Here is an 11,745-nt window from a genome sequence, read left to right as displayed (position 1 = left end):
TGATAAATCAGATAGATCAGCAGCCACAGAAAACACAGGCCCAACTGTACCACACTTTACCCCTACTCCACTGGCCAAACCCCTATTAGAACTGTTGAGAGCCCAGCGTCAGGTACTGTCTATGATATCAATTCAAAATTTGAACTTCTAAATTTCTGCACGTGCCTTACCATCTCTCTTGTATGAAAACTAATTTCAGATGAATCTCCTTGCTCTAAGGATCATAGGATCTCACAACAATACTGGGCTCTGCATTTCTCTTGTTAGTACCTCTTGCCCTTTGTCAGCATACTTACACTCATTGCTGTTTGATTGTGTAGCATCACTGTAAATGTTCGCTTCTTTATCCTCCCTTTGCTTGAAATTATAAGATCTATATTTACTCTACGATAAATGTAGAATTAACACAATGGTTAGGAAGTTTTGGATTGCTCATGTAAGTACCTGTTGTCATGTACTCCCTCTGTACCGAATTAATTGTTGATCAATTGGATGTATTTAGAACTTAATAGTGCTAGATACATCCATTTGAGAGACAAGTAATAACGGACGGTGGTGGTATTACTGTACTTGCATCGCGAGATAGTTGATTGTCTAGCATTACTCTGCATCTTATCTGCCCTTCCCTCCACTTTCTCCTAATTATCATATCTACATTTACTCTTACCAAAATGTTGAATAAAGCCAATGCCACTGCACACGTTGATGTCTGCATTCCGTGTTAACATGTAATGTAAGTTCATCCTTCTCAAGCCTTCAAACTTTGTTCTAGTATAGAGTTGGATAGGCATCATTTCCTCCACTGTTGTTTACTTTGCTGTTTACATCTGATTGGATGTTTGCAACAACTACCAGTTTAAATTGTAGTTGTAAAAACATGTTCCTCATGCAGAACAGATCCATTTATTTGCTTATATAATTTTGAAACCTGTTACGTGTCTCCTTGTTTCTCTTTCAGAGTCGTATCTCTTATGCCAGGCAGAACTTTCGGGAAGATAGTGAGCCAAATCATATTGAGGACAGCGAGATGACCCCAAGGTCTTGTCTTGATGAAGACAGTGAGTTGAAGCTACTCACCAGCAGGTGTGAGACAACCTCAGTGCAGTCACTGCCTCAATCAGTTCGACTGCTTCAGTCTCAACTTAAAGCGGAAAGGCTTGCTTCAGCTCAGCTCCAACTTGAAGTCAAAGATGCAAAGAAGATGTCAGAGGACTGCCATGGGCACTATCGTGCCATACAGCTAGGGATGGAGCATCTATCGTTGACACAACTGAGGTCGCATCAGCTTGTTCGGCTGCTTGTGGGGCCCGTCCTGGCCAGGCCTAGTGCCTTCTGAAGTGCTCTCAGTTTTGTATATTCTTTTGTCGGCGTGTTTATATGCATTGGTGGCGACCTTTGATGCCCAGTGTATGTAGTCCGTGGTCACGTTGCGCTTTATTATCACCGGTAGCGAGCTTTGATTCCCAGTGGATGTAATATGCCGTAATTTCTTTATTGTATAGTCTATGTTTATTCTTTGGTCGGTATGCTGTAATTTGGGCCAGAAGGATCAGTGGATCTCAGTGTTGTCGGTCTTCAGGCCGGCCCATTACTCATATGGGCCAAAACGTGGGCCTATAATCATCTTGGGCCATTAGCAGGTCTAAACCTATAGTAGTTTCCCGCCTTTAACAAGCCGAGTAAAGTTCTAGCCAGCTGGGCCAGAGAATACCATGGGCTTTTAACAGGTGAAAACCTAGATTGGGCCAGCGTTGGACCAAAAAGTTCACGGGCCAATACAGGCCGAAACTGCCTAAGGCCCATGTTTGGCCCAAATAGGACGAGCAGTTAATAGGCCAAAATATATCTCGGGCTTGTTTGGCCCGATAAAATTATGGGCTTTAAGCAGGCCAGTATCCACGCAGGCCATAGGCCCAAAAGTGTCACGGACCATTATCAGATGGGTTGTAAGCAGGCCGGATTCAACACGGGCTGTAATTAGGCCCAACTGTTACATGGGCCATTAACAGGCCAATAGGCCTGTTGGGCTGAAATTTATCCACAAAGACTACGGGCCATTAAGAGGCCTAAAGTTACTTCAGACAAGAAATAGCCCAGTTTCTGCATGGGACGTTAAAGAGCCTAAAGTTAAACTGGGCCCACAACGTCCCAGATGCACCACGGGCCGCTAACAGGCCGAAACTATTATCGGGCCGAACTGGTTAACGGGCATTTAACAGGCTGAAATACAAACCTGTCTTAGAATGGGCCCAAAAGAACAGTGGCCTGTTAACGGGCCTGATCTGATATGGGCCGTAATTTGTCCCAAAACACGGCAGGCTATGAACGGGCCTATCTGCTATGGGCCTCAGTTTGGCCCAAAACATGGCAGGCTGTTAACGGGCCAGCTCACTAGTGTCTGAAAAAACGTGGTGGGCTTTTAGCTAGGCCAGCCTTTTCACCGGAATGGGCCTCTGTTGGGCCGTGCCACGTGTCGACGTATCATAGGCGCCTCTTGTCCAATGAGTGGATGACATCTGTCCCAACGGTGAGCAAACACGTGCTTCCTCTGGCCAATGAGAATTTTACATGTGGAAAATCCCCATTGGTCCGGGTTGTTAACGGGTTATCCGATCAAAAACTGGACCCGATAGCTTAACGGCGACCCGTTACACTCGATGCCACGTGTCGGTCACCCTTGAAGATAGCACTTCTATGACGCGGGATTTATCGTCATGGAAGTGGACACTTCCTTGATGATAATTTTGGTAATGTCATGGAACACTTCTACGACAGCACAGGTATGACTATCTTGATTCTGTCATAAAATCATCATGGATGTACATGCATGACAGAAAACGTGACCTACTGTGACAAACACGTATCATCACGGAAGTGTATTTTTTTTGTAGTGCTGCCTGGTGCATGCTACTTCTTGAGCTTGCGTTGGTTTTTCCCTTCAAGAGGAAAGGGTGATGCACCATAGTAGAGATAAGTATTTCCCTCAGTTAAGAACCAAGGTATCAATCCAGTAGGAGATGAACGCGCAAATCACTAATACATGCACAAACAATCAAGCACTTGCACCCAATGCGATAAAGGAGTTGTCAATCCCTTCACGGTCACTTGCAAAGGTGAAATTTGATAGACATAGATAAATAAAATTAAACAAAATATAAAATATTTTTGGGTTTTTTGGTTCATAGATCTGAAATAAAAGATTGCAAAATAGTACTCCCTCCGTCCCAAAATTCTTGTCTTAGATTTGTCTAAATACGGATGTATCTAGTTACGTTTTAGTGTTAGATACATCCGTATCTAGAAAAATCTAAGATAAGAATTTTGGGACGAAGGGAGTAGATCGGAAACTAATATGATGGAAAATAGACCTCAGGGCCATAGGTTTCACTAGAGGCTTCTCTCTTGAAGGCAGATAATACGGTGGGTGAACAAATTACTATTGAGTAATTGATAGAAAAGCGCAAAGTTATGACGATATCCAAGGCAATGATTATGAAATGTAGGCATCACGTCCATGTCAAGTAGATCGACTCCTGCTTGCATCTACTACTATTACTCCACACATCGACCGCTATCCAGCATGCATCTAGAGTATTAAGTTCATAAAGAACGGAGTAATGCCTTAAGTAAAATGACATGATGTAGAGGAATAAACTCATGCAATATGATGTAAACCCCATCTTTTTATCCTTGATGGAAACAATTCAATACGTGTCTCGCTACCCCTACTTTGTCGCTGGGTGAAATCACGCAAGATTAAACCCAAAGCTAAGCACCTCTCCCATTGCAAGAAAAACCAATCTCGTTGGCCAAACCAAATAGATAATTCGAAGAGAAATACAAAGATATCAAATCATGCATATAAGAATTCAGACAAGATTCAAATAATATTCATAGATAAGCTGATAATAAATCCACAATTCATCGGATCTCGACAAACACACCGCAAAAGAAGATTACATGGGATAGATCCCCAAGACCATCGAGGAGAACATGGTATTGAGAATCAAAGAGGGAGAAGAAGCCATCTAGCTACTAGCTATGGACCCATAGGTCTGAGGTAAACTACTCATGCTTCATTGGAAGGGCAATATGGTTGATGTAGATGCCCTCCATGTTCGAATCCCGCTCCGTCAAGACATCGGAAAAGTCCCCGAGATGGGAACTCACGGGAACAAAAGTTTGCGGCGGTGGATAAGTGTTTTCGCGGATGCTTCTAGTGGTTTGGGAATATATGTGATTGTATAGGAGAAAGAACTAGGTCAGGGGGGTCACAAGGGGCCCACAAGGTAGGGGGTGTGCCCTCCACCCTTGCCGCCGCATCGTGGCTCTTCTGACTTGAACTCCAAGTGTCCTAAGTGTCTTCTGGTCCAAGAAAAATCATCATGAAGTTTTATTCCGTTTGTACTCTATTTGGTATTCCTTTTCTGCGAAGCTCAAAAACAAGGAAAAAAACAGAAAATGGCACTGGGCTCTAGGTTAATAGGTTAGTCCCAAAAATAATATAAAACAGCATATTAATGCATATAAAACATCCAAAACAGATAATATAATAGCATGGAACAATAACAAATTATAGATACGTTGGAGACGTATCAGTGCAGCATTGGGTATGGTCTGAATTTGTATTTTTGCTATTATTGTTCTGATGAAGTATCAATCCAAGGATTGATCCATGGCACCTTGCTGACAATTTTTTTGAAGTGCTTGTCTATTGGAGTTCTAAACAGACGCGTGCAAAACGATCAAGGTTGTCGGAGAAGTTTGGCTGGTATAACTTTCCTCCGCTAAATTGGCATCTCCATGCATGTGGAACAGTTGACAGCCGGGACTTGAAAATTTACCTAACCATGACTTGTGACTGATGTATTCTTGGCGGGAGTGAAAGGATCTGATGCTGAGACAATTATCTGTTGGGGTTACTGACGACCGACTTCCGTGCCGGCTTGCATCAAGTGGTTGCAGCTGAAGAACTCAAGACGTGTATGTGATGCAGCTATTCATGTCTCACGATGGTGACCGATGGCTGAGCAGCTAAGACTGCCAGGATGTTTCACACCTCCTCTGGATGGGAGATCCGACGTCCGAAATCTTGGAGATGGATCATACGCGATGGTGAAGTTGCTTAGGTTAGGCAGTACGTAGAAATGCTTCAACTGAGATGAAGATTTTGTCAAACCTAGTGTTGGAGCTCACGAGGGGGAGAATGGAGTTTTTGTGCCGCGTTTAACCGCATAGCTTTTCTGCTCCATTGCTTCTTATTCAAAGATTACAGGAAAACTAACTGGAAACAAAAAGCTAGGCACGTCTAGGTCGTGAGCACCGCCATCCAAGCGCTCCCCGCACGTCGCCCGCAATGCAGTCGTGACCATCTACTTCGTGCCATCCCACGATTAGGTCAGGGCCGTGAATACAGCTAACAAACTACGACCGAGTCGTATCTCAGCTTATTTCTGCTAACTGATGGAAAACATTCTACTAACGAAACTAATGGAAAGAAAGCAAACAACTAAACCTGACGAAACTGAAACTTGCTTCAGCAGCTGTTAACTAACATTCTCCTCCTTAATCAGCTATGGATGTCGATCATGCCCACCTTCTCGTGCAACTCCTGGAACTTCACCCGTGGCGAAGCCTTGGTCATTATGTTAGCTAGTTGCTCGCCGGTGTGGACGTGGTCGACGGCGATCCTTCCATCCCGCACATGCTCACGGTTGAAGTGAAACCGCGTCTCGATGTGCTTGGTTCTGTTGTGGAAGACATGATTCTTGTAGAGCTGAATCACAGATTCATCGTCGATGAGGAGTGGTGTCCCACTGCCTGGATCTCCCAGCAGATCACTGAGCATCCGCCCGAGCCAGACGACCGTGCACGCGGTTGTGGTCGTCGTGATGTACTCGGCTTCGCATGATGAGAGGGTGATCACTTTCTGCTTCTGCGACTGCCGGCTTATCGCACTCCCCCCAAAGACGAACACCAGCCCGGAGGGGCTCTTCCTGTCATCAACATCACCGGCGAAATCCGCTTTGCTATAACCAACCAGCCGCGGCTCCGGCTCTCCCTTCTTGTATCTGCACCCGTAGTTCAGAGTACCTGCAACATACCTTATCAGGTGCTTGACAGCCGCCCAGTGCTCTGTCGTGGGTACCTCCATGAACCTGCTGACGAAGCCAACTGTGAATGAGATGTCCAGCCTCGTGTGCACCAGATAGCGGAGGTTGCCAACGATGCTGCGGTAAAGCTTCCTGTCGACAAGCGAGCTCGTGCTCTCCTTGCTCAGCTTTAGATGCGGCTCCATCGGATTGTGCACTAGGTTGCACCAAGTCAGCCCGGCCTTGTCCACGATCTTGGCCGCGTAGCTCACCTTGTTGAGGGTGATCGCGTCGGTCCCCTGGTGCACCTCGATACCAAGGTACTAACTTAGCAACACGAGGTCACTCATGGAGAAGACAGACTGCATTTGCTCTTTGAACCGAACGATGACCTCCATGCTCGAACCGATGAAGACGAGATCGTGGACGTACACCCCCAGCAACATTCATTCATCGCTATCGCACTGCATGTACACAGCATGCTCCAATGGGCCCCTCTGGAAACCGAGTGACACCAGTGTGTCGTCTAGCTCGATGTTCCAAGCGCGCAGCGCCTGACAGAGCCCGTATAGAGCTTTGGACAAGAGGGGCACTTTCTCCCCCTTGTCGGCATGCTCAAAGCCAGGCAGCTACACGACATACACCTCCTCCTGCAGCTCTCCATTGAGGAATGTGGATTTAACGTCGATATGATGTACCTGCCAGCTGGCCTGAGTTACGATCGTGAGCAGCAGACGCACAGACTCGAGCCGCGCCATGGGAGCAAAGACCTTGTCATAGTCCACACTTGGTGATGGAAATATGCCCTAGAGGCAATAATAAAGTTTTTATTATTATTATTATTATTATTATATTTCCTTAGTCATGATAAAGGTTCATTATTCATACTAGAATTGTATTGATCGGAAACTTAAATACATGTGTGGATACATAAACAAATACCGTGTCCCAAGTGAGCCTCTACTAGACTAGATCGTTGATCAAAGATGGTTAAGGTTTCCTAACCATAAACATTCATTGTCATTTGATAATGGGATCACATCATTAGGAGAATACCCACACGTTAGCTTAGCATATGATCGTTCAGTTTATTGCTATTGCTTTCTTAATGTCAAATACATATTCCTTCGACAATGAGATCATGCAACTCCCGGATACCGGAGGAGTACCTTGTGTGCTATCAACGTCACAATGTAACTAGGTGATCATAAAGATGCTCTACAGGTATTTCCGAAGGTGTCTGTTGAGTTGGCATGGACCGAGATTAGGATTTCTCACTCCTTGTATCAGAGAGGAATCTTTGGGCCCTCTCGGTTATAAACATCACAAGAAGCTTGCAAGCAAAATGACTAAGGAGTTAGTTACGAGATGATGTATTACGGAACGAGTAAAGAGACTTACCGGTAACGAGATTGAACTAGATATGAATATACCGACGATCGAATCTCGGGCAAGTAACATACCGACAGACAAAGGGAATTACGTATGTTGTCATAACGGTTCGACCGATAAAGATCTTCGTAGAATATGTATGAACCAATATGGGCATCTAGGTTCCGCTATTGGTTATTGACCGGAGAGGTGTCTCGGTCATGTCTACATAGTCTCAAACCCGTAGGGTCCGCACGCTTAATGTTCGTTGACGATATAGTGTTATATGAGTTACGTGATTTGGTGAGCGAATGTTGTTCGGAGTCCCAGATGAGATCACAGACATAACGAGGAGCACTGGAATGATTTGTCGGTAAAGATTAATGTATAGGACGATATTATTCGGACACCGGAAAGGTTTCGGAGTGTATCGGGTAGTCATCGCATCACCGGAAGGGGTTCCGGGAAGCCCCGGGTGGTTAATGGGCCTTATGGGCCAAGAGGGGGAACACACCAGCCCACAAGGGGCTGGCGCGCCCCTTCCCTTGGACACCGGCCCTAGGGATGGAAAGGAGGGAGGGCTAGCCCCTCTTTCCTGCCCTCCAGCTAGGAGGAAGGAAAGGGGGGGCGCCACCTCCTCCTGCCTCCCCCCCCCCCCCAGGCATACAAGGAAAGGGGTCGCTAGAGGGCAGGAGCCCAAGGGGGCCAGCCGGCCACCCGTGGGGCGCCTCCTGGCTGCCTCCCCTCCCCCCACTATATATATACGAGGGAGGTGGCGCCACACAACACCCACGACAATCTCTTAGGTTCGTCGTAAAGGGTTACGTCGATGCAAGTTTTGACACTAATCTAGATGACTCTAAGTCTCGGTCTAGATACATATTGAAAGTGGGAGCAATTAGCTAAGAGTAGCTCCGTGCAGAGCATTGTAAACATAGAAATTTGCAAAATACTTACGGATCTGAATGTGACAGACCCGTTGACTAAAATTATCTCACAATCAAAACATGATCACACCTTAGTACTCTTTGGGTGTTAATCACATAGCGATGTGAACTAGATTATTGACTATAGTAAACCCTTTGAGTGTTGGTCACATAGAGATGTGAACTATGGGTCTTAATCACATGGTGATGTGAATTATTGATGTTAAATCACATGGCGATGTGAACTAGATTATTGACTCTAGTGCAAGTGGAAGACTGAAGGAAATATGCCCTAGAGGCAATAATAAAGTATTATATATTTCCTTATATCATGATAAATGTTTATTATTCATGCTAGAATTGTATTAACCGGAAACATAATACATGTGTGAATACATAGACAAACAAAGTGTCACTAGTATGGCTCTACTTGACTAGCTCGTTAATCAAAGATGGTTATGTTTCCTAGCCATATACATGAGTTGTCATTTGATTAACGGGATCACCTCATTAGGAGAATGACGTGATTGACTTGACCGCTTAGCACCCGATCGTTTAGTATGTTGCTATTGCTTTCTTCATGACTTATACATGTTCCTATGACTATGAGATTATGCAACTCCCGTTTACCGGAGGAACACTTTGTGTGCTACCAAACGTCGCAACGTAAATGGGTGATTATAAAGGTGCTCTACAGGTGTCTCCAAAGGTACTTGTTGGGTTGGCGTATTTCGAGATTAGGATTTGTCACTCCGATTGTCGGAGAGGTATCTCTGGGCCCACTCGGTAATGCACATCACTATAAGCCTTGCAAGCATTGTGACTAATGAGTTAGTTGCGGGATGATGTATTACGGAACGAGTAAAGAGACTTGCCAGTAACGAGATTGAACTCGGTATCGAGATACCGACGATCGAATCTCGGGCAAGTAACATACCGATGACAAAGGGAACAACGTATGTTGTTATGCGGTCTGACCGATAAAGATCTTCGTAGAATATGTGGGAGCCAATATGGGCATCCAGGTCCCGCTATTGGTTATTGATCGGAGAGGTGTCTCGGTCATGTCTACATAGTTCTCGAATCCGAAGGGTCCGCACGCTTAACGTTACGATGACAGTTTTATTGAGTTTTGATGTACCGAAGGAGTTCGGAGTCCCAGATGAGATCGGGGACATGACGAGGAGTCTCGAAATGGCCGAGACGTAAAGATCGATATATTGGACGACTATATTCGGACTTCGGAAAGGTTCCGAGTGATTCGGGTATTTTTCGGAGTACCGGAGAGTTACGGGAATTCGTATTGGGCCTTAATGGGCCATACGGGAAAGGAGAGAAAGGCCTCAAAAGGTGGCCGCGCCCCTCCCCATGATCTGGTCCGAATTGGACTAGGGAAGGGGGGCGCCCCCTTCCTTCTTTCTCCTTCCCCCTTCCCTTCTCCTACTCCCACAAGGAAAGGAGGAGTCCTACTCCCGGTGGGAGTAGGACTCCCCCCTTGGGCGCGCCACCTCCCCTTGGCCGGCCCTCTCCTCCTTGCTCCTTTATATACGGGGGCAGGGGGCACCCCATCGACACACTTGATATACGATATTTTAGCCGTGTGCGGTGCCCCCCTCCACCATATTACACCTCGATAATACCGTTGCGGAGCTTAGGCGAAGCCCTGCGTCGGTGGAACATCATCATCGTCACCACGTCGTCGTGCTGACGAAACTCTCCCTCAACACTCGGCTGGATCGGAGTTCGAGGGACGTCATCGAGCTGAACGTGTGTAGAACTTCGGAGGTGCCGTGCGTTCGGTACTTGATCGGTCGGATCGTGAAGACGTACGACTACATCAACCGCGTTGTGATAACGCTTCCGCTGTCGGTCTACAAGGGTACGTGGACAACACTCTCCCCTCTCGTTGCTATGCATCACCATGATCTTGCGTGTGCGTAGGAAATTTTTTGAAATTACTACGTTCCCCAACATATAGCAGTAGCGCGTCTGAATATAAAAGCGCTACTACTAAAATTCCCACTGCTAAGCCGATAGGCTACACATAGTAGTAGCGATCTAATAGGAACAGCCCTACCGCTACTTGCTTTGTAGCAGCGCGTTTAGGTAGAAAGGCGCTACTGCTAACAGAAATAAAATTAAATGGAAAGCAAATAGAAAAGTAAATAAAAATGAAAGAAATAGAAAAAGGAGAAAAGATAAAATAAAATGTAAAGAAAAATAAATGAAAAGAGGGAAAAAAGAGAAAGGAATAACAGTAGCGCATGTTCGGAAACGCGCTACAGCTAACTTAGCAGTAACGCGCTTCCCGAAACGCGCTACTGCTACTTTTAGCTTAACCGTGTGGTTCGTTCTTCCCCATGGCCACTTCCCCCAATTCCCAACTCCTCCGCTGTCGCCGCCGCCATCGCCCTGCATCGCCATCGGCCGCCGCGTGGTCTCCCGTCGCTCTCCGCACACCCTCGACGCCGCCCCCGACCCCGGATTCGACGCCGCCCCCGACCCCGACCTCGACGCCGCCCCTGACCTCGACACCGCCCCCGATCCCGACCTCGACGCCGCCCTCCGCCGCGCCGCCCGAGCCCCGACCCCGACCTCGACGCCGCCTGCCCCCCCCCCCTCGCCACGGGCACTCGAGGTGAGCACGCCTCCTCCTCCCCCTCCCCTACCTCTGCCTAGGGTTCTTCAAATTTTAGATTGCATCAAATTAGTTAGGGTTCATCTAGGGGTGGAAACGGATCGGATGCGGATCGGATAGTGCTCTTACCACTTCCGTTTTCATATTTACAAAACAAATACGAATGCAAATACAGATGTTATCAGATACGGATGCGGCTCGGATGTTTTCTTGATTCGGAATGGATACGAATAATAGTGACATATTGCTTAAGTATATTAGTCAATAGCTATGTGACATGAAGTATTCAACTTGTGACATACAATAAGTCAATGATAAATAGGTTTATGAATAAACACTATTGTAATGCATAATAATTTCTAAGATTAATCATAAAACGAGTAAAATTTGACCACTTATTTGATTTTTAAGTTGGATAATTGGAATATCCGATCGAATATGAATATCGGATATTTCGGATTATCCGCTACCACTTTCCACCCCTAGGTTCATCAAATTAGATGGTAATTAGGGCAATAGTTCCTAGGTACTAATTAGTTAATAAGAACTAGGTACTAATTAGGTACTAGTTTATTTTTATTTATAGTAAGTTTATTTTTAGTAAGAACTAGTTGAATTAATAAAACTAGTCGTCAACCCGTGCAGCTGCACGGGCTAGCAATATTAGAAGGAGCATGGTGATTCTTTCAAATAAACATTCAAAAAGAAATAAAGGTCA

Source organism: Triticum aestivum, chromosome 1D (assembly GCF_018294505.1).
Source record: "Triticum aestivum cultivar Chinese Spring chromosome 1D, IWGSC CS RefSeq v2.1, whole genome shotgun sequence".
NCBI lineage: Eukaryota > Viridiplantae > Streptophyta > Magnoliopsida > Poales > Poaceae > Triticum > Triticum aestivum.
Note: the sequence above shows the minus strand (reverse complement) of the source record.